Below are 24,722 nucleotides of genomic sequence, written 5' to 3'. Positions count from 1 at the left end.
TTAGTTAGTTAATACTTTATTCGACTTCAAAATTCATGAAGTCATAAAAGCAACAGGTTCATACAAAGACAAAAGTAAACCACAATAAAAGATTGTTAAATAGGACATACAATGATTACCTAAAAATTAATTAAACTTTTCCTTTTCCTTAAAATACTTTTTAAAAGGCCCAGCATAATCGACACACAATATTCATCCTGTAAAGAGACTAAAAACAATAAAGCAGGGCGACAATGTCTCCATGAACCATGTTTTTTTAAAAATGGCTTGATCCATCTTGATCTTTCCTTCGAGTAAAATTTACAAAAACAAATTACATGCAGGGTTGATTGGGTAGACAGATTATCACACGGACAATTACAAAGATTTCTCGCCCAATCATTAACTGCGGGAAAGGAGACTAAACGGAAAAGGGACATCGAACCTAAGTCTAGTTAATAAAAATCGGTCAAAGGCCACCTGACACCAGGTTAAGTAAGGCTGAATATTATAGGAGACCAGTGTACGTTGGTGTTGCAAAACAAGATTCTTATTAAATTCAACGCCTAGTCTAAGTGAATCAACGCGAGACCAACATAGCTCCTTCAAGTCCTTTCTTGTTATCCTGCGCAATGACTCTGGTTGATGATAAAACTCGGGTCTGCCAAGATCCCTAGTGAAATTGCAAATATACTGCAACCAGGGTATCCTGAGGGCCCTATCCAAGCCCATGCAATCCTTGAGGATATTTCTATTTAACGTTAGGTCCGGCGAGGTCCATATTCTATACCATAGCAAAACTGGTTGTATGCTGATCAGGTCACTCACATAACGCACACCTAACTCAGCATGACAGTTAAAGACAGGGGAACTAACAGGGGTATACTAGCATTAATGAAACCAGTGATTTACTTATTACAATGGATATTGAAGCACTTTACACTAGTGAACCCCAGGAAAGGACCCTTAAGCTACTAGAGGGCATCCCTAGGAATTCCACGCATAACACTATCACCCATGTACACTTTATCATGGAATGTGCCTGGATAGCCCTTACGGAGAACTTCTTTCAATATTAAAACATCTATCACCAGATTCAGGGGACAACTATTGGTAGTACTTTCGCCCCCAGTCTGACATGCCTGTATGTTCACCATTTTTTATTGTGACCACATATTCAATGAGACAAATCCTTTCAAAGACCATACAAAATATAGCAGATACATCGATGATGCACTGGTAATATGTTGAGGAGACAATACAGAGGCACTTAGGTTTGTGGAATGAGTGAACTGCGATCCTTTTTAGGTCTCGCCTAGCTATTGCGTTTACGCAAATCGCTATGCAAGACTCTAGTAAGAGGGGCATTTCAAAGTGCTCCCAAAAGTGGATTGCATGGCGAGCATGCGCACAATCACGTGCATCGTGCCGCCATGCAATCCGTTTGGGGAAACGCTTAAGCCCACTGGCACGTGCATGTGTAGCCACAGCATCATACTTCAAAGGGTCCGCTCCCCCGCCTGGAATGCGCTTCCCTGCCCCCGCCACAGCATGCCGAGAGATTGTTTCCTCATGGCGCCTCTCACAACTGTCCCTCCCCTACCACAGGGCTAGTTATTCGTGTCTCAGCTTTTCAGTCCTGTGTATGTTTCTCCCAAAGAGCATAGTCTCTGTGACTGGATTGCATCGCTGCTTCCACAGGTTGCTTTTCAAGCCCTACTTTTATCTTTTGTGTGAACCTCTCCATTACAGTGTGCTGTATTTTTGAGCCACCTCACTCCTGTACGTCTCTTCCACTGTACTCTGTATTGCTCTCAGTTCCCAGACTGTTTCTGTCCACGCTCCTCTCTCATTCGCTTGCCCATATGCTTCTCTCCATTGCTTTCCTGACCCATGCACTCCATGTTGCTCCCTCCAGCCTCCCCCGTTGCTTTCTCATCCCTTCCAGAATTTCCCCCTGTTTTTGCATCCTGTCCTGTATTTCTTGGGCATTCCTCTTCACTCTTCTCGTGTTTCTTCACTGTTCAGCCCACCCTCTCCCTTGTTGCTTCCGCTCCTCCCACCATCGTGGTTGCTTTGCCTTTCACCCTCCCCATGATGCTTCGCTGTTCACCCAACTCCCCATTGTTGCTTCTGCTCCCCCCGCCTACCTGCTTAAAAAAAATACTTTTGCATGATTTTGTTTTCTTTTTAGTTACTGATCTAACGTGTATCCGTAATTAAAATGCATGGCATTTTGTAACGGTGTGCATGCGTGGTGTGCGTTACACCTGCAAAATATTACCTGCTGCTGCTTAAAATGCTTTTTTTTAAAGTATAAATATTATCCCCACTGCACAGCATTGCAGATCATGTGCAGCATTGCCAAAAACCATTGTCAAAGCCACAAAGAAGAGACCTATTGGCACTGCCAATGCTTGTATTCCACGTTAGCAGCCACTTACACGGAGCAAGGAGTCAGGGTGGGAGCGAGGGGCCTGCCAGGCACACTGGGAGGATGTGGCGCGCACAACAGTTTGTGTACTTGGGCTGGTGGATGTGGAGAGCGCATGTGTTTACAGGATTGATTCACTCACGGGAGACACCCCCATGGAACTGACTCACCCTGTGGCACCCAGCATACACGCGTTGGCAGATGAGTGTGCCAAGGTCCAGTAAGCGCAATTCCCAGAGTGCACTGATTTGTCAAAAGAAATACCAAGAGGGCCAGCGTAGTGTCCTGGAGTCGGTGTATACTCATCTAGCAGCCCTAAAAGGACGCGGAGCTAATTCGCTTACCGTGATGTGAGCCTCTTAACTGATGTAATAACTGGGCGGTAAGTAACAGACTGTGGCAAAGTGGCCCTGGCTCACAGATGTACTAACAAGCATTTGCAATGCAATAGCTCTCGCATTTACGCGAGTTTGAGCTATTGACATTGCAAATAACTATGCCTTTTAATTTTGTTTTCATTTTAAAAACATAAATAAAAGGCATTGTCATTTATAATGCCAATAGCTGAAACTCGTGTAACTGCGAGACCTATTGCATTGCAAATGCTTGTTTTAAAATCAACTCACACCCATTGAGCCTAAAAGATTACCTTTCTTAATGTGGAAATCGAGATTAAAAAAAAAAAGGACGATTTGAGACTAAAGTCTTTGAGACTAAAGTCTTTGAAAAGCAAATTACCAAAAATTTACATTTTGAAAGCTTCCATCTAGATTTTTACATGAAAATCTTTCCTTTGGACAATATTTACATATTCAACATAACTGCTACAGTCTGGAGACATTTAACCAGCAAGCTGATGCCACAACTAGCAAACTCACAGCCCGTCCACATCCCAAAAAGCAAAACTAAGAAAGTAAAGAAACGCACTTCCAATAATAATCGGGACTCTCTTTTGGAAACAATTGAAAGAACAAATGGACAGACTAACATGTGTGACTATCTTATTACCCATGTCTAACAAACTTACTAAGATCATCAGGGAAAAAAATTGAGTGTCATCTTTAGAGCCTGGAAAACCTAAAGCCTCCCCTTGCTCTCCTACAAATAGGGTAGATGCATTAGGGACAGGTTGGTGCACACTAGGAAAAGTGATCCTTCTGTAGCAGTTGATTACACATTATGGGGGTTACCACCCATAAAAGGTCATATGCCTGTGGCAGATGTTCTGTGTGCTCATTCACAGGAGCTACAAAGTAGACTCATCCAGGTATGGAAAGACTGTGGATCCCTAAAAATTACACTAAATGCAATAGTGAGAATGTAATATACATGATAACCTGCCCGTGCTGTCTAAGGTATGTGGGGTTGGCCTCACGCAAAATATGCATTAGATACAAGCGAGCATAGCATTAATATAAGATGTACGAAAAGCTCTCCCAAAATGACAAACCATTTGTATTAAAGATCAACATGGAAAATGATATCAAGTGAGTGGACTTTGAGAAAGTGACCATGATATTAACACCTTATAGATTGTATTTAATAGAAAACAACGATGGGTGTACCATTTGAAGGCATACATTGATGGTCTAAATTATTATATACCATGCCTACAGGTCACACCTAGACAATTTAGCAGAGTTTCTCAACTACAGGTAATACTTTGTCTCCTTTTTATATCCATGAGCTAATTGATAGCCCACCAAGATACTTTGTGTAGATCAACGTGGTATCATACAAAGACTGATGCACCATTTCTGTACTTTTTTCGTCTTCACATACCTATACTCACTTTCTGTAATGAGACATTGGTGAGCATGTGCAGACGTACATTTGTAAGACTCAACCAAGATCCAGTAATGTAGAATAGACATTGCTTTCACAGCAGAATAAAATTAAATTGAGCACTTACAATCACATAATCATGATTTCTTTCGGTGCAAACAACCATTTCCTGATACTTCTTTGCAACCAATAATAATAAAATCATCAGTTTAGATCATACTTGGGGGGGGGGGCTCCCTAATTGTGGAAAACATCAGCACTACATTTCCAAGCAGCCCCCCATCGATAGGACATGCTACGCATCACATGCTCAGACACGTCCACCTTTGAGATCAGGGCGTGCTCCCCGTGGAGTCACGTGATGCAAACACACCCGGAAGAGCTGAAATGAAACACTTTTAAGTGTTGCAGCACCACCAACAATTAACACCCAGAGGTTTTGTTTAGAATGCTTAGGTATTCCAGAGGGGAAACATCTTTGCTGAAGTAAGTGCCAGGGACTCACAAGGGTTGGACACATTCCCTTTACTCTTAAAACCGACATTCAGCTAACTTACTAAGCCATCTCTGTATATTAGTTATCTGTAAAGTGTGACTACAGGAGTCTTTCCTGCGAACTTCTCCATGGGGCCCTCATTAGAATGAGTAGGGGCAAGACTCCATGATGGTGTATTAATGAACATAAGCATGTTTTTTTTAATCTCACAGAATTTCAATGTGCACTTTTCACATGCATGACATGAACTTTACAAACATTTACTAAGAGCATGAAAAGCATTACATTATTTTCCATTTTCTTTGTCTTTATTAATATGTTTTTTTTTTCCCATTTAGGTCTCCAGTTAAGTGGCATTATTATTTATGATTTGCTATATTGTATGTTGTTCATACCTTACAGTACCAAAAACTCTGCAACTTGAGCAAACATTGTCCTACAGAACTGTACTAATAGGTATAGTGTGCCTGTTGATGGATGAATGTACGTGATTGCAGTAGAGTTAGGAAAATAACGATCTGGGTCCTGAAGAAAGCCTAGGACCTGTTACAGAGCCATTATACAGGCTGAAACATGTCGACCTTTTCAGATGTAGGGATAATAGGTAGTCCACAGCATCGCCACATTTTGTAACCATCCCTTAGCTCCACCCACAATAAAAGGAAGTCCTTAGGGCAGGGCAAAGGGATTTTTAGATACACTAAATGCTGGTTCCACATATACCCACCACCTGAAAAGTACCCCTCACAACAATGAAGAGCGATTCACCACTAGAATTTTCTCTGGTGAATAAGGGATGGCCAATAATGAAGCATAACACCAAGAAGGGGTGCGTGAGGCCACGTTTTTCAATTTTTTTGTGAATCCATTGGTCACATACATATTGGGAAATGCAAACTGGATTAATAAACTACTTCTAATAAAATGGTAAATCACCTAAAGTGCGTTCCTTTTGAGACTGGTCACTTTTGCTTATGGTTGCTTGTCGTATGGATAGGGAAGACAGCAATAGCCCTTTTTCTTCTCATTCCCTAGGATCTTCTTCCGCATGACAAAATTAGGTCTGTGTTTAGATTTCGAAAAAGAGTGCCAAAAGCAGTAAATGTCTTTCTGACTAGACATTGTCAGCAAAACCTTAAACAAGCAAGCAATGATATTTGTACCAGTCAAGCACAAGCCTCTGCACATGGAGCGTTGATGGATGGCTTTCATCCTAGAGTTCGGAGGGCCCCATGAAACAAATTATACCTCAAAGTCAAAACCAGGACCTAAAGTCTAGGCTGGATTGGAAGACTGTGTGGAAACGGGTGATGAGAACAAATGTGGGGGCTTCAAATATCAATAGAGCAGCAAAACTTTGTATTTGCTGAAGCCCTGTAATTAGCAATTTCATAGCACCTCAAAATAAGGGAGCCTCTTAATTTAGGCACCTAGAACTACTGTTGATCCTATAGTTGTAGCTTTTGTTTAAAATGTAGATAAATTAATTCGTTCTCGGTGACAACATTAAACTGGTTTTCAATGAGGATGTGAATACAAGGTGGACCTAAATATTTTACCCTATTATATGTTTGTGCATTTGAATAACTTACAAAATGTCTGGAACCTCTTATTGATTTAACTGGAGCATTGCCCTAGCCACATACAACTTTGCTTTCCCTGCATTTAGGGATAAGCCAATTTTTGACCATCCGATATAGCATACATGTAAGCACTTAATGAAAAAAAAAATCTGTTTGATGACACTTTTGAGAGATGAGTGGGGAAACACTAGGGTACACCACATCTGGAATGTCTCCAGACAGCCATGCACTCCAGCCCTTCCACTGCCAAACATCGAAATGAGTGTGTGTATCTTAACCCCTTGCTTGAGGGTTGCTCGCTCCTGCGGTTCCAGTTAGGTGCTTTAGTAGAAAATCAAGAACAACAGTATTGAATGACGCAGTCAAAACAAGTGGCACAAAGCCAACAGGATTCTGTTATCTTTGTCAGCCGTTCAGATTAGTTGTTCCCCAATGACGAAGAAACCTACTTCCTTTCACCTGACTGGTCTGAAACCTGACAATCCCCCAACCAACTATGCACCACTTGACGATTTGAAAGGTAAATCAGTCATGATCTTGTTTAGGATTTTTTTTCCAGGAAGGAGACACCCAATAGGGCACAATGGCTTTCTGGGCTAGTATGATCTAGGGGCGTGTTACCGAGCCACGATTCTTTAAAACATGTATGGGTGTGATCATCGATATATTCGAGTATGATTTGAGCGACTGTGAGAGCAAGTTCCACTTTTTGTTAGTTAATTAAGCGAACCCTATGTCTCTCTGGAAAGTAGTAGCATTCCTAATGTTGGCAATGCCACAGGTCACTTTCTCAGTTCTTAATGCAAAAGATTGAGATAGTAATAATTGTCTCTTACGGGTCGACGCTGCGAGTTTCGCGCGCGGCCAGGGTAAAGCCATGACCAGAAGAACAAAAATTGTGGGCCAAAAATGCACTTCCAGTTGAAGCCCTTATTTTCTCTGCCTTCTTAAAGAAGGTTAGGTGCACGCAGGTGATCTTTGTTACAGATATGCCTTTCGTGCCTCCTTCAGTAACTCGGTTACTCATCTACAAAGATTATTGGGGTTTCTCCGTGTCCTTGTGCAGAACTGATTAATATGCTATACTAAATTTATGATTTTTAAATATGATCTGTCCAGGTTGAACACTAGCGCACAGAAAGAGCAGACCTAACTAAAACACACTGAAATAAACATAGAAACGAGAGAGATGCAAAACCACTTCACCATAGAACCTGTACGCTACTTACACGGATCGTCCGTGAATTCAGCCCACTGCCCGTCGTCCGGTGTTGATCTTTTAACGGATGTCAATTGTCCGTAATTTTTAATACTTCCGGGTCGCACTACAACCTATCCCACGGTTCTACATACTCCCAGAGTCATCTGGGAACGGGAGATGTCGCTGATGTTTTAGATGGCCTAGGATTGGAGCATTGAGTGGGACATCCGCCAATCGTAGTACACCGCATAGAAAGCAAAGCTCTGGTTTGTTGTTGATTCCGCACGTGCTTCTCTCCAGCCGCTCTCCTATAGGCTGTTAATGCCGCCCAGTTTGAAGCGATCTTCGGTGCCTTGGTTAGGGGGTTTCCTAATGTTAGTCGGTTACGGGCCTGTTTTTATCAGCCTGTTTCAGAGCGTGGTGTTTAGGCTAGACTATGGCTCGTCTTTCTGGATGGGAGGAACGATAAAGAGTGTGGTATGGCTGTTTATGGCCAGAGTGAATGATGGTTAGACCTCTCATAGGTATGTTCGTAACTGATACGCCTCTTTGCAGGACGCTTTGACAGGTGGCCACTTTCCTCTGTTTTGGGATATGTGTGGCAGCCATAAGGGACTTTGTCAGGTCATGTAGCATACGGGGTTGTAGTGTCGGGCCTCAGGCCCCGCATGATTAAAATAACGGACACAGATACTAGGTGGTAGAGTGCAGCAACTGGCTACGAGCACGTGCACCCGGGCCCTTTTATTTGCAGTGTCACGTCGATCCTGACACCCGTGATGGATGGGTGGGGGTGCAAGTGTGTCCAGACCTCAAGGGAGTGGCTGGGAATACAGATGCCTGTTAAACACTAGAACGTGCCCTGCAGGACACTACATTTCTCCCAAACTTTATTGAAGAACAAAAACAAAACATTAGTCCAACCTGTGGGGACAATTAACAGCCAACTAAACACCACAGGGTCCAACAGCTTCACGAATCAGGTGACGGAAAGACGTCAGACATGGGCTAGTGACTCGGCCTGCAGCAGGACCATCTTGGCGGGCACTCGTAGTTGAACCTGTGGGGTTCAGGACACGACCGCTGGCTTGGTGACGTCTGCTGCATACCGTCTGCTCACTGATGATGACGTGTCTTACAGTCTTGCGTGGCTTCACTCTGCTGGCGTCGGGGATGGTCTGTGGTGAGTTCTAACAGTTCATACAATGGGATGCGTCATGAGCATTGATGGAGTCCATGGTGAGAGGTCACGGAGGTGTTGCCGGATCGACTGTCTCTGTTGAACTGCTTGGCGGTAACCGATGACCTGGCAGTGGGGCAAAGTCTCTTCACACTCTCCCGCCTGGGGAGGCCCGTTGTTGGGGTTGCTATGGGACTGCAGGAGGGCTGCGCTGGGGCCGCTTGTGTGCCGACGGGGCAGCTGCAAGACTACACTTAGTCGCATGCACAACCCGCAAGGGTGGATGAGTCTTGGCCAAGACATGCTCTTGCTGCCGCAGTTCCGGTGTAGGCCAGTTCCGCAGGTAGCTTCTGGTTTATTTTGTCGGCTGGTGTGGCTACGGTGTAGGACTCCAGTCCATCGGTATTCTGGGAATGGTGTTGCTTGGCGCATGTGATGAGGGCGTGATGGCACTTGCCAGCCATACGGTGAGTCGGAATAACAGGTGGTGGTGACTTGCTGGGAGAGTTGGATGCCTGGAGGGACTTAGCAGGCATGTGTCTTCGCCTTGCTGAGGTAGACCTTCGGTGGCGGCCCGCCACGTGGAGTGTGCGACTCTCCTCTTGCCTGTCTTGGGGCCACTGACAACTCCATCTTGAGGCGGTGTGAGGAAGGACACTCAGTACTTATCTTCACCCGTGGCATCTGCGGTCAGGAGCAGGGATGCCGTTTGACTTAGACTGCCGATGCTGGGGGATGGACGGTTGCCTGGGGAAGCGTTGGGGAGAGATGTGGTTTGCGCTTGCTGCGGCTTATGTTCGGTTCTCCCGTGAGGCTTTGTCCAGGGACATCAGTTCGCCTTGGTGGCTGTCTGGTGTGTCTGGGTGTGCTCTTGGCTTCCTGTGCGAGTCCTCGGTCTTCTCCCCTTGTCGGTCTTTTCAGCTCACTTGTGTTCATCAGGTTCTTCGGGGTGACAGGACTGTCACTCTCCTTCGCTCGAGGGCGTTGTGCTTCAACCTCGAGGCGGCGCCGTCGTGGTGCCTGCTTCTGCCTTCGTTCCGGCGTGCTTGTCGGGACTGGTCACTTCGTGTGACGTGCTCCTTGCTTGCTGTGCGGCGTGACATCCGGCCACGTGTCGCCTGTTGTTGGAGCACATGTGGCTGTGGCGGCCTGCCATGTGGAGTGTGCAACGCCTCTCTTGCCTGTCTTGGGTCACCGATGACTCCATCTTGAGGCAGTGCAAGGGAGGACACTCTGTGTTGTCTTCGGCCCACTGCAGGGCTTCGTTGGTGCAGTAGAGATGTAGTTGCTCTCTGTGCTGCATTCAGCAGTGCTTATTTATGGAGATGTCTCTATCTCCTGGGTGCCTGCCCGTGCTGTCAGGTTCGCTGGCGCGGCCTTCTGCGCACCTCTGACCAAGTGCACTCCGTCGTCTTCTTGGGCGCTTTCTTCTGGATATTGGTGTGCCTGGAATGTAGCTTGCGGTTGTGTCTGTTCACCAGTAGGAGCGAGTAATACGATTTCCATTCTGGCGGTGGCGTTTGGGCAGCCACTTGTGATGCACGCTCTGCATCAGTCTTTCTTGTGCTTTTGGTGGGGATGGCTACCTTGAGAAATTGCTGTCTAGCTGGTCTTCCACCCTTGCTGGTGGTGGCTGTCTGTAGCGTTGCTGCTTGTGTTTGTTTGGCACGTGTCTGGGCTGGAGAAGCTTCGGGTTTCTTGGGGGCCCTTGATGACGTGCAACAGTCTTTCTCCTTTGAAGGTCTAGGCTTCCCACTGGGGTAGCACACAATGCACCCTGGCTCTGTGTGCGTCCTGTGGAGCTTGCTGCCTTACTGGGCTTTGCTGTTCTTTGCTTCTTGACACTTTCCTGTGCTGGGGCAGTCCTGGGCCCCTAGTAGGTCTTTGCTAGGTGTGAGTTTGGAGTTCCTCCCCTTCAAACAGTTGGCAGCGCACTTCGGCTGATTTCTGCAGTGGCTCTGGGAACAGCGCTCAGTCTCTTCAGCTTGTCTTGCCTGGGAATGGGGGCTGTGGTCTCCCCCACCAGGGGCGTGTGGTGCACTCTTCTCACTTGCAGTATCATAAGACAGCCACTGGGGAGTTGCACGTTCAGCGTGCACCTCTACTGCGTCTTCATGGAGTTGGCTGCTTTCGGTCTCACTTACTTTTGCTGGACTTGGTTGGCCACTTGATGCTTTTCTTGGCTGAGGTATCTTTGAGCTTCTTGGTGCTCTGTCAGCATGGTCTCAGTTTCTTCCCTTCAACCACCTAGGAAGTCCACTTGCGCATGCTGCGCTCTCTTCTATCGGTCTTTTGGCCTTGGCTGCTTGGAATGCAGTCTTAGGAGTGCTGTGAGGCCTTTCTTTCCTCTACTGGCTGCGTGTCCGGCACATGGTGGCTGCATGTGCCGGCAGGTCTCCGAGGATGTATTGCTACTCCCTCTTGTTGTGCAGAGAGCGGCTGATGTGTCCTGAGGCTTGGCACTTCTGTGATGGGGCAGCACTGTCCTCCACACTGCAATTTCTCGTCCTACTACCTGGGGCGGAACCACTGCAGGTATCTCTTTCCCCACCTTGATACTCATCAGGGCCTTGCAGTGCTCCTGTGGGTGATGTGCAGGCAGGTGCAGGGGTGATGCTCCCAGATGAAAGCAGTAGGGTGTGCTTGGCAGTGTGGGAGGTGAGAATCTTATTTTATAGTGTGTGTGGCTGCTTTCTTTGGGTGGAGACCTAAGCTGGGAGCCTCCTGTCTGGGCCTCTCTTGTCCCTGCTGATCGGGAAAGTGCCTTTCCAGGTCTTTGCATGCTAGGCCTGCTTAATGCAATTGTAGCAGGGTGTGGTGCATCAAACAACCACTAGGTGGCAGCGCCGTGTTTAAGTTCCCAGGCCCCGGCAGTGTTTTCCTGAAAACTGCGGGCCTCCTCTGTCTGGAATGTGCCGGTAACGGGCTGTGTGCTGCTTTGGTGCAGGTATGTCTTCTGCCAGCTGTGGTGTGCAGCGTTGGTGTCAGCAAGCAGGGCAGTCTCATCCTGGAGCTAGTCTCGCAGGGTGTCTGTTTTGCCTCTTGGTTCAGGGTGTGGTGCTGCGGACTGATGCTGGGTGGCGCTGCGGTCAGTGGCTCTGTACCGCCTAGCGCCACCTGCCTTAGTGCCTCTGGAAGTGTCCTGTAGAGCGCATGCAGGATGGGCAGAGCAGCGGTGGCCAGTGTGGCAGCATGAGCCTCTGGAGACTCCTCTCTCAGGTGGGTGCTCAACTGCCTGGGGGTGCCACTGCAACTTTAATCATGCCAGTCAGCCAGTGCGCAAGCGGAGGCTCATTTGTCGAATCTATTGCCCTGCTCAGGGGTGGCCGATCTGCAGGGCAGCATGTGAGTCTGTGGTAATTTTCCGGCCGGCGCCTCCACACGCAAAGCGCTCAGCGGTGCAGCAGCTTCCTACCGCTGCAGGCGTGTCACCTTTCGTGGGGGCTGCAGGAGCATTTTGTGGGGTGCACTACTCACTTAGCTTTCACCGCAGCTTCCGCTCCTTATGTCAGGATGGATGGTGGCATGCTCACACAGAGTATCGCGCCACGCTGAAGGCCTCCTTAGACAGTGCCGCTAAGTCTCCTTCCGGCACACAGTAGAGGTGGTGCAGCATGTGAGCTCCGCTTCTGGCAGTGCGAGTCGGCAGTGTGCAGGCTACTCGAGACTGGTGCTGCGGCGACACCTGTCCCCATTTTACAGTGCTCAGTTCCTGTCACACTGACAGCAGGTGTTGGGGTGCCTCATGCTCCGGCAACTCCCTCCTCCCACGACAAACAGCAGAGCAGTCGCCAGCAAGCATGCAGGCTCAGACCCGCTCGTCGCCAATGTAGTGTCGGGCCTCAGGCCTGCATGATGAGAATAACGGACACAGACACCAGGTGGTAGAGTACAGCAACTGGCCACAAGCACATGCACCCAGGCCCTGTTATTGGCAGGGTCACGTTACTCGTGACACCCGTGATGGATGGGTGGGAATGCAAGTGTGTCCAGCCCTCAAGGGAGGGGCTGGGAATACAGATGCCTGCTAAACACTAGAACGTGTCCTGCAGGACACTACAGGGGTAAAGGTTCTCTGAGACAAATGTGGTATTTTCAACACTGAACTTTCCGTTAAGAAGCAGTGGTTCGAGTGGCACCCTGCTGCAACACTGATTTGCTTTCTTGCATGTCATCCATTGTAGCAGAATAAAGAAATGGACTGGGCGCATGCGCACCCATCCTAGTTATTGCGACTCCAATTCTCTCTCGTCCGTACACTAATGCAGGTCTGTGCCTTCACAACGTTACATTGATGACGGAGGGGTAGTGTACTCGCATATCCACTGCTCAAATTAATTCAAACTTCGCTATACTATTTAATTTATTTAATGCAGTTTTATATAGCGCGCACTTTACCCAAAGCCAAAGGTGTTGTAGCGCTTTATAAAAGAACCAGGTAAGTTACAAAAGGTACACAAGATAGACTAAACACGCTAGCAAGTTACATATATACAGTTACAAAGGTACACAAGATAGGCAGTACACGCTAATAAGTTACATGTATGCAACTACAATGCTAACAAATTACATACTTATAATGTAAATAATAAAAGGTGTCAGCGTTAAATTAAAGCAGGAATAAAATAAGTGGGCAGGATCGGCAGGGCACGGTGTGCTCCTACTTCTCTAATTTCATAGATTCCGTTCCCCTACTTTCTTCTTTTAAACATGCATGCCGGATGGCAGAAATTGCCAAGGCTGATAGTTAAGGCTCTGCTTTTGGGGATGGGCAGAACTGGCAGAGAAGGAAAAGGACTGTCTTTTCCTTCGCGCCCGGTGAAGACAAGGACAGTGTCCAGTTCTCCTGCGGCTGGCTGTTGCCGCCCCCCGTCTCTTTGTTCCCCTTCTTCCCTCTCTGTCTCGCTCGTCCTCATGTAGTGAAAACCGAGACTTCAAGAAGCAGGTATTACCTTCTCTTTCCTCCTTTCGTGTTTTTTGCTCCCCTGTGAAATGGATCCAAAAAAGAAACACTTTTGCTGGAAACGCCGTCTTTTTCTGACATTTTTCAATTTCTAAGTGCAGCCTCAGGGTGGAGAGAAAAAAGACATTCAAAATATGAAAAATAACTAACTAAAGCAAAACATAGTGGTTGCAAGGTGGCCAGGTTGATTTATTCACACCTAAACACATTAGCGCCACTTTACAGTGTTTGCCAATGAAGCATTTTTGTTTTCTCGTCTCTTTTTGAACAACATTGTTTCCCTGGGTGGGAAAGTGCACTATTCCTGGAGGTACTGAAATACCTGCTTGATTGGTGAATTGGAAAACAAAATGCGTACAGCGGCTGTGCGTTCACGAATGTGGTCTTTTAAAACCATATTGCCTACGTTTTGTAAGGATATAAGCAATAGGCATTGAAACGGGTCCCTTCTAGGCCGTGTAGTCATGGCCTTAACTTTCAAGCAAAAACACTCACTCATTTCTGAATAATGAGTGTAAAAGGAAAAAGGTAACTGTGAGAAGTTGGCCTGATGTATGATGTCACTAGTTCTAGTGTACACCTTACATCAGTCCAAACAACCCTTATGGTGATTGGTTGTAAAGTCAACCTTATAGACCAGCTATCCTAGTGGTAACATGGACAAGAGCAGTCTTAGGCTAAACTCTGAATGGCATGTGAAGCCAGCTGTGATACCATATATAATCCCTTGAATACCAAATGAAAGGACACCACAACAGATATATATATAAAATAAAGTGTATTTATTCTAGTCAAACCCTTAGCACTCTTTATGAGATTCGAGGTAAGTACAACACAGTCTTATTCAAGCATACATTAAGTCACACAGGTAAGTAATACAGTTAGGCCCTAGGGGCCACGCAAACCATATACTAAAGAAGTGGTATAAGGACCACTGTCACGGAAATAGAATAGGCCTAGGGAATCGCTGGGGCTACACTACACTACCAACTGTTAGGAAGTGGGAGGCCCACTGGATTCAGGTGCAGAGTGGAAACACTCACGTGTAATGCGTATAATCGATAGAAATAGTACAGTTCTGAAATAAGCAGTTTTAGGACACTTCTGGAGCAACTAGGAAGTCGAGACTCGGAAACTAGACCCTAGGATAGTCACTACCTTTGTGAGCACCGAAGTACCCAAGTTACCTAGCCCACAGGCTGCGGGTGCATAGGTGTGAACTTGCGTCGGGTTTCGTCATGGACTTCTATGGATGCCTGAAGGAAAGCTGCTGACAGGCAGTCAGTGCAGAGTGTCCGGTGGATCCCAAGGCCGGGATCAAGAAGGAAGGGTACCTGCAAGCAGAAGGGACAGAGTCAAGGTCACTAGCCAGTGACCACGTGGAACCAGGAAGGAACCAGGCGATGTCGTGAAGATTGTAGGTGAAGGGTGAAGCTTGTCGCAGCAGCCACGGGTACCAGGAGACGTCGAGGACGACCAGGAGGCGAGCTGTCCCACGAAGGCTCTTGCTGTCGGCGGCGTCGAAGTCGAACTAGGACTCACCAAGCCTTGTGTTGTAGTTTGAAGAAAACCATGAAGTCAAGAAGACGAGGTAAGTAAAGCATTTATTTCCTGTCATCCGCTCTCCTGAACTGAAGAGCTCTCCTCAACATTCTACTGTCACCTCTCAAGGGACATACCAAACAGGGTGGGAAACAGAGGGGTGTGCGGAGCATACCATTTAATACAGAACTGAGATTACAACACATCTCCCTATATATATGTAATAAGTGAAAACATAACATGACATATGCAATTTTGGCATCCCTGATACACCAACTACAGTTGCGATGCCACAGCGATTCTGTCCTTGCTCCACGTCTGACCATTCTCTAGGCGTACCACATTCTTGCCATCTTTATCCACTTTTTGTTGTGTCTGATACTTGCTCAACCCTGGTTGTGCATGTGTGGGCTTCTTTACAACTACAGTGGTACCCCTCGTGTACTCTTGTGTTTTGACTCCCTGACTATGATCATACCAACCCTTGTACCTACTTTGATGTTGGGATCTCAGCTGCTTACTGACCCCCAGGTCTGGGTTCACCATTTTTCCACCTCCCAGCCAGTGCGGGACCAGTTTGGTACACGGTTCCCTTCCCCTTAAGTTAACGAACGGAGACACTCCCGTGACCAGATTGGGGGTAGTGTGGTATGCCCAAATGCACTCTCTCAGGGAATCTTCCACGTTGAACCCACTAGCAATGGCCAACTGAATGTGCTCTTTTATGAACCTGTTAGTTCTCTCCACCAACCCATTGGCTCTCGGACAATAGAGTGCAGTTCTCTCGTGTTTTATGTTCAACTCTTCGAGAAAAGTGGTCATGGCCTCTGAGGTAAACTGCACTCCATTGTCTGTAACCAATGTTGCCGGAATGCCTTCATATACAAATACATTTTTCAAGAATGTGATGAGGTTACTCGTGGTAGTCTGCGGTGTGAACTTTACGTTTACCCAATGTGACGTGTAGTCCACCAAAACAAACATAAACCTCTTCTGGGTGCCAAGAACTTCCATGGGACCAATTATGTCGACTGCCAATTTGGTCCAAGGAACTTCTGGCACTACTACAGGGGATAAAGGTGTCTTACGTGTAACCTTGCTCTTATCACTACTAGCACAGCTGTTGCATTCCTTTACTTTAATCTCAATCATGGAGTCCATCTTTGGAAACCAGAAATCATTCCTGACTTTGCATTTGGTCAGGCTCCTCCCCAAATGGCCCTCATGGGCCAGGTCAATTACTTTGTTTCTCATGCTGTAAGGAGGAACAACTCTTTTCCCCCTATGTATTATATCCGACATAACTGATAATTCATATCTCACTTCCCAGAAATCCTTTACTTCATCTGGGACTTGAGAACGGTGTTCAGGCCAACCATTGAGAATTAGCTCTCCGAGGATGCTCATTTCCTTGTCCCCCGCCATGCTTTTCTCCCACTCTTCCTTCGACAAGGAAGAAAGATGCATTGAAAAAATAGGAGCGTCTAACTGTTCTTCTTTTGCATACTCCTGCAGGGGTGACCTTGACAAGTAGTCTGCAATTATATTCTTAGGACCTGGTAAATACTCTACCTTGAAGCAATAGTTTTGTAACCCCAGGACCCATTTAGCAATGCGTGGGGAATTGTTGTGTATATTTTTTGGTGAAAACATGAAGGTCAAAGGCTTGTGGTCAGTGTGTATAACAAATTGTATCCCCCACAGGAAAAATTTAAAATGGTTCACTGCCCAGAAACACGCCAAAGCCTCCCTCTCAATCACGGAATAGTTCTTCTCCGCCGAGTTGAGCGTCCGTGATGCAAATGCAATAATGGTGACCTTCCCTTGTTCATGTTGAGATAGCATTGCTCCCAACCCTTTGTTGGAAGCATCTGTGGTCAGGACCGTTTTCTTGCATGGGTCGAATGTGCCCAACGCAGGTGACTCAAGAATGCTCTTCTTTATTGCCTTAACCGCCATGCTGTGTTTTTCCTCCCACAGAAATTCCTTGTCTTTTTTTAGCATGTCACGCAACTCATCACACATGTCAGCAAAGTTCCTTACATATTTAGACATGTATTCAGCAAGACCTAGAAATTATTTAAGTTCTTCCTTGTTGGTAGGATCATGGGCGTCTATAACTGCATGGACCAAACTATACTTAGGTTTGAACCCATCTTTGGAAATGGTATGACCCAAATAGTCAACAGAGTCTACTTTAATTTTACACTTTTCCAGTTTCACGGTTAAACCTGCCCTGGTCAATCTTTGACACACCGTGTTGAAAATGGCATCATGTTCTTCTTCCGTAGCCCCATACATTAAAATGTCATCTTGGAAACATAACGTGTTTTTGACACCATCCAACACTTGTTGCATCACTTTCTGGAAGATAGATGCCGCCGAGGCTAAACCAAACGGCATCCTTACAAACATGTAAGCACCAAACGGCGAGGAAAACGCCGTTAGCGGTCTAGAATCGGGGTGTAACTCGACTTGGTGGTAGGCCATGGACAAATCGATGACTGAGAAAAAACACCCTTTACCCATTGTGCTCAACATTTCATTTATGTTGGGCAGAGGAAACCTCTCCACCCAGATGTTGTCGTTTAGGCTGCGTAAGTCAACACACACGCGGATACCCTTGTCGTTGGCCTTGGACGCTAAGACCAGGGGGGCCAACCATTCAGATGCATCAATGGGTTGTATAACCCCCATGTCGCATAGATTGTCCAATTCGTTTTTTAGAACTTCTCTCAAGCGCAACGGCACAGGGCGCGCCCTATGAACTACTGGTTTTGCGCCTTTCTTAACTCTGATTTTGTGCTGGAACTCTTTCAGTTTACCTAGTTTTTCTGTAAACAGGTCAGGAAAGGCCTTTTGTAGACGATAGCATTCATTGTTGTCAAGGGTGTCTACCAAAATGACTTGTTCCTTGTTATTTGGATCAAGGATGATACCTAGTACTTTTTGGTGCTGCCATCCCAAAAGGTTCGCCCCTCTTTCAACCACATACACTTTTCCCATCATAGATCTGCCTTTAAATTCTATGTGGCTATTCAACATCCCCACTAGGGGAATGGGGTCTCTAGTGTACCCCTCAGGAGAAATGTCAGGGGGATGTAGCATGTTTTTGCTGCAACCTAGGATTTCCTCGAAGTCCTTTTCATTTATGAGAGTATACGGGGAACACGAATCAGCAAACACTTCAATGGCTTTGTTGTCTATATGTATTACACATTTGGGATAGTTGGGCTTGGACGTTTCATCACTGTCCTTGACTTGGAAAACGAATCTTGCCTGAGTTTCTCCACTGGGATTGCTGACCCTGGAAGTGTTACTAGTCCCTTCCCTGCATACTCTGGCCAAATGCCCTCTTCTGTTGCATTTTTTACACATAATACTGCGTGCTGGGCAAAATGGGCTATTCGCTAAGTGGTTGCTGCTTCCACACCTGTAGCATTTCAAATTTTGACCTTCCTTGTGGACGGATAGATTTTTCGCACTTTCCCTATTATGCACCTTAAGCACTTCTCCATCAACTTCTTCACATTGAATGGGGGCGACCACTTCTTCCTTTGCTTTCATCTCTCTAACACACTTGGCCGTGTGCTCAATAGATTGGGCAATGGCAACGGCCTCCTTTAAGGACGGATTTTTTGCAAGTAATTTTTCCTGGACTTTCCCACTGTTAGTACATCTTACTAGTTGGTCTCTTATTAAAGAATCATTAAGCTCCCCAAAGTCGCACAATTGCGTCAACCCTCTAAGAGCCGCTATGTAATTATTGATGGATTCGCTCTTTCCTTGTACTCTGCTAAAGAATTTGTGGCGTTCAAGCACTACGTTGACTTTGTCTCCAAAATGAATTTCTAATTTCATCAGTGTCAGGTCGTACGCATCAGCATCATCCTCTTCCTCCAGTTCAGGCTCAGGTAAAGTTTCGTAAACTTTACGACCATGCACCCCCAAATTATGCAATAGTATGTGTTGTTTACGCAACGGAGAAAACCTTTCTCCACCCATCGCAATCAAATAGGATTCAAACAGCTTAGTCCAGTCCTTCCAGTGTATTTCTGGATCACCACAATCATTTAAAAATGAGGGCGGTTGGCTCATGCCAGGCGTACCCATAATGTGTGAAAAGGAGGGTACTTGGTTGACGTAACCTGCCTGGCAGGTGTGTGAAAACACGGTGCGGTCAATCACCCGCTGGTTAAATCCACACTAACAGAGCCTTGTATAGGGGATACTCCAAGTCACACTAATCCCCTAGTAACGCAATATAGGTTGTGGGACTCTGGGGAAACCCCTGCTGAGGAGACCTTAAATAGCGTAGCTTACAGTGTGTGTGCGCATCACAGCACAGAACAGAAACGCACTGTAGAACAAGAAGCAGGGGTTCTACCTCCTTCTTTGGGTGCGCATCGTAGAACTCCAAGAAGGCACGTGGAATGTGTGCCCATCACAGTGGAAGCAAACAAAGAGAAATGGAAAGGTCTTACTTTAAAAGACGAATTTTCTCCCTGGCTGGCAGATCGCTGCGCAGAACCCGAAGATCGGTGGCTTTCCGATTCACGGAGGCAGGACCCGGCTGATGTTGACTGGAACACCGGTGATTTGCCCTGAGGCGTCGACTGCCAGCTTCACCGTGGTCCCGGCAGGCACAGCTGAAACGCCGGTAACTGACAGGATGCGTGTCCCCCTCACAGCCGCTGAACTCAATGAGGCGAGGGCGTGAACTTTCCCGCTGCGAAAACAGAGCCTGCCGGCTGACTGAGACGCCGGCAACTGACAGGAGGCGTGTCACCCTCACGGCCGCTGTATTCGATGAGGCGAGGACGTGAACTTTCCTGCTGCGGAGACAGCTGACTGAGGGGAACCCAAGGTACGTACACTCCTCTAGTGTCAACGCGCCTGGGGGAACAAGAACATGTAGAGTTCCGCGCCGCTACTGGATGAACGAAGGAGAGTCTTCCTCAGCTGAGGAGACTGAGGTTCCACGGCGGGTTTACACCACAGGATAAGCGGAGAGCACCATGAGGAGGTTGTCAAGGAGCCAGTTGCTGCGATTCCTCGCGTAGGTTCGTCGTGGAGTCAAACTGCCCCAAACGTTTTCCTGTCGTCCTTTTCAGCAAATCTGGAGAGAATGTAACGAAAGGGGAGATGACAGGCTGCCCCCTGCGCAGAGACGTCGCCAGTGTTGTAGTTTGAAGAAAACCATGAAGTCAAGAAGACGAGGTAAGTAAAGCATTTATTTCCTGTCATCCGCTCTCCTGAACTGAAGAGCTCTCCTCAACATTCTACTGTCACCTCTCAAGGGACATACCAAACAGGGTGGGAAACAGAGGGGTGTGCGGAGCATACCATTTAATACAGAACTGAGATTACAACACCTTGGCAAGCGGAACCCACGAAGAATGGAGGACTTGCTTCTGGTGCAGACCAGGAAGGTCTGGGGTGCTTCTCTTTTGCAAGGAAGCGGGAGCGAGTCTGGAGGAGCCAAACCAGCAGTGAAGATTTAAAGGTGTGTCGTCACAAAGGCCGCTAGCCAACGGGCAAGCAACCGGACAGACGCGGCAAGCAGGAAAATGCAGAAGGGCCCCACGCAGGACTCGTGGAGTGTGGGGGGCTGATCTTCAGTGCAGATGGTGCTTGGGGCTTCTCAATCCCCGGTGCACAACGTCGAGGGTACCTCAGAAGCTGCGCTGGAAGATACTCGCCACTTTTCCCAGGTAGCCGGTCCCACGTCTCTCGTCGCCTCCACGGATCTCAGCTCGGCTGTGGATGTGGATCAGGGTCGGAGAAGTCTGGAAGTCAAGGCTCTGGTCAGGCTCTGCAGTCGGTCCCTCGTAGAACTTCAGCAAAGCAAAGGGTAAGTCTCTTGATGGTGCCTGTTTGCACAGGGTAGCCACTCCTTGGCCACAAGGGAGATTCTTCAGTCTTCTTCTTTCGTCGAATGTCGAAGGTCCAGAGTTTCTGTTCAAGTTGCAGGTTCAGGATAATCTAATCTCCTGGGGCCCAGCTACCACTCTTATCCAAATCTGGGGGGCTGGGTTGCCTGCTAGGTCACGCCTTATGGGTGGGACCTGGGAGGGGGGTGGTTACACCCCCTTCCCTTTGTCCAGTTTCCGGTTTGAACTTGACTATGCATGGGACACCTTGTGTGCCCCAGGCAGTGTCTCGTTTCTTTCATCCCTCCCTGCCCCAATACACTAAGGCCTGTCTGAGGTGGTGCTCGTGCTGGAGCAGAGTTTTCTGTTGAAAATTCATCGGGTTTTGAAGCTTCAGTTGTCTAAACGTGGTAAAAATAAAATTACTAATTTTTAATCATTAATTATTTGTTTTGTGTAAATGTTTTTTATTAATCAATATGTATGTATTAACAAGAGAAAACCGACACGAGGGAACGCTTACGTGTTGCTATTGACAATGTGCATGTTTTATTAAATAAACGTTGCTGAGTTCTGTTTATTTTTAAGCACGAAACGCTTTTGAATTAATGCTTTTTTGTGTTGCTAAAGCTAGATAATTGTATACACATAAGGGTATTAGTGGGGTTAACACTGTTTAATCACTATGCTGTGGTAACGTTGTTTTGTCTCTTTTAATTAAGATGGTCTATTGTGGCCTATTGTGGCCTACTAAAAGATGGCTGACTCTTGAAGCCTGGTTTCGAGTGAGAATTTGTGATGGAAAAGGCCTTGCTGAATATGGACGCGAGTCATCTGTCCACAGTCCTTGCCTGGTTAAAACTTTCCGTGAGGACAGCAGCAGATCTGGGCATGTTTCCAGATGCATTGGGACAGCAGCCTTGGCAGCCTTGGAAAACAAAGGAGCTTTAAAGAAAGACTCTAAACTCTGAGCTCACCAGAGGAAATGTGTGGAAGTTGAGAAGAAACATTTTAAGATTTAGTTCCTGTTCTGTCTTTTTATTTTTGTGACTTTTTCTGAGCGGAGATTTTTCAAAATGTAGCGATGCTACATCCTTTCCTTCTCGCTCTACTCAGCGGTTCGGCGGATGAAGAATATTAAATGTTTCTTTCCTTTGTCTGAATTATTATAAATATACTAGACTAGAGAGGGTTTCATTCCATTGCGTTTTGCCACTTTGCCATTTTCTTCCCAAACCTGCGTTGGTGAGGATCGATGCTGTGAGGACGGTGACTTGGGAGATTTCTGCAGAGAGACTTGTCCTGATGACCCATTCTGACATTTAGCTAGAATAGGTAATTATGAGAAAATGATTTATTCTGATTAATTTCTTTTGACTAATTTTAGATAAAGAATCATAATTTTAAATATGGTGTTGGTGATTATTTCTTATCAATTATTTAAGTACTCTATTTGATTATTGATGTATAGATTGTTTAGATTATGACAATTGCAATAGCTAGGTCTTATCGACCTCGGTGTAGTTGTGGGGTTTAGGAGTTTAGGAGTTTTCTTTCCACAGGTTCAATCTGCATCACTCGCACCTCCCAAGGCAGGAAACCTATTGTCCAAGCCTCCCGTGCCGGGATCACTCCCAGCAGCAGGAGGTCAGACTTGTGTCGTGGCAGCAGCATCCATTTTGTGATGCTGGGGCTCTGGTTAACTTTAACCGGGTAAGTAGGTTTCAACATGTCTTCTCCCTCTAGAAGGGAGGGATAATATCCTCATCCCCAGAAATGGGATGGGGGTATTATTCGAAAGTGTTAGACACCTTACACGACATGTTTTGATACAGCCAAACCATAGTTACCATAACCGTTTAAGATTATAAGGCACTTTAAGAGTATATGGTAGGCTATATCATAGAACAGCTATAAGGACATGGTTCCGAAAGCTGCAGACAGGCTCAGCTCATGCTAGAGTACCATCTCACATGTTACCAAGCACTCTGCCTCCAGGATTGTTAAGGCCTGCCATAGGAGTGGCTGATAGGTACACATGTGTCTATATCTAAGATAGGTATAGGAATACTACACCTAAGCAAGGGGTGATTACACGACCTTGCCCCAGCTGAGTGATCAGCCAGTTGTGTCATAATGGAAGGCCAGGCCAGGGGTGGCATAATACATGCTGCAGCCCCTGGTAGGCCTAGGATACACCTATGCCCTGGGTACCTAAGGTACACTGTACAGGGGCCAATAAGGTGACCCTATCCAAATGGGTTATGCACCTAAGGTACATAGTATCAATTTAGAGAGAGAACAGCAGGGCTGTGGGTCTGATTAGCAGGCCCACAGCCACATCTAAGTCGAAAACCAGTAAAGCAAAAGCAAAAAGTGGGGGTGAACATAGAAAGCAGACCCTACTCTCCTACAGTAACCATGTTGTTCCTGCTTACATTTCACATGCTTTACTTAATCTTCCATCCCCTATGAGTGTTTGCTTTTTCTAGGATGTTGTTAATTTTGTAAAAAAAAAAATTTAGGCAGCATATTGCTCTTGTCTAGTGCATAATTTGAATTGAGTCACATCCAGGTGTTTATAGCGGGTCAGTGCAGTGCAAGTTTCTCTCACTGGGGCAGTATGGTGTTTAGTGGGGGAGAGGATGTGGCACTATGGTCAGAGCTGCTGTATTTGGAACTGGGGGACCGGGTTCAGCCTTCATGACCAATCCACCAGACCACTCCCCCTGAGGGAGCACATTCCCATGCTAGACCTTAGAAGGCCCGCCAGATCTTAAAAGCCCTGGTGTCTTAGCACCAGCAGGTGGACCCTAGCAGTGGCAAATGTGGGTTAACCTTGAAGGCCTGTCCACCACAATTCATTCTGAAGTTCACCTCAAGTCTTGCAGGCAGGCCTATGAAGCTGCACACTAAAAGTGACAGTGACTCTGTCACTGAGGTCACAGGTCCCTTGAGCAGGGTGGCTCGAGGGCAGTGCAACAGCACCAGGCGCTGACTTTAGGTGGTGGTGTCGTGTTTGCAAGTATAATATGGTTTTAACATTCTTGCTGCCTCCTTCCTGACCTCCATCAATTTTTGGCAACAATAAAAATGTCTTAACTGCAGGGATTAGTGTTCTTAGTAGAGAGAGATGGAGTTTTGTCTAGTGGAAGTTTTGACTCATGGAAAGGAAGCACAGAGGTTTAATGTGCCTGCTGCTAAGAACATGTACCATGCAGATCACAAAGTGCACATAATGTAAATAGGTCAGTGGGTTACTACTTTTGTCAGAGAGACACTATTGTTACTTGCAGTTAATAAGTTAAAATCCTAACATAGAACAGTGAGCTATTAACTGTCATGTAAGAGCTGCATGCAAACTACAGGGTATAAATCAGAGCATTATGGTTTTCCTCCCAGTCTTTGATTATCCTAATGTTGCAAAAAGTGTTCATTTGATAGAATTCAATTCTGATTATTAAAGAGAACCCCCAACCATGGTATTACGTTTTAAATTCTGAGTTTGTGTTTCTCCAGACCAATCACGATTCAACTCTGCTGCCTACTAGTATGGTTGTCATATGACTCCTTAAGTAAATCAACAAGCATTTACAATGCAATGGTCTCGGCATTGTTAAAGTTAGAGCTATTGGTATTGCTCATGACATTATTTTTGTTTTTTGTTTTTAAAACATTTAAAGAAA

At 46.3% G+C, this 24,722-nt stretch overlaps 1 protein-coding gene across 2 annotated transcripts in view; it reads right to left on the bottom strand.

Moving 5' to 3' along the window:
• RNF216 (ring finger protein 216) overlaps positions 1–7,640 on the bottom strand; it is an 883,004-nt gene extending 875,364 nt beyond the window's left edge. The window contains exon 1 of one of the 2 annotated variants that reach the window (XM_085629139.1): positions 7,507–7,640. The gene's annotated coding sequence lies outside the window, so the exon portion shown is untranslated. The remainder of the gene's footprint in view (positions 1–7,506) is intronic. The other variant, XM_085629141.1, reaches the window with a different exon arrangement.
• Between the last annotated feature and the right edge of the window lie 17,082 nt (positions 7,641–24,722).

This window comes from Triturus cristatus, chromosome 10 (assembly GCF_964204655.1).
Source record: "Triturus cristatus chromosome 10, aTriCri1.1, whole genome shotgun sequence".
In the NCBI taxonomy this organism is placed as follows: Eukaryota; Metazoa; Chordata; class Amphibia; order Caudata; family Salamandridae; genus Triturus; species Triturus cristatus.
This window is presented reverse-complemented; position numbering and strand designations above follow the sequence as displayed.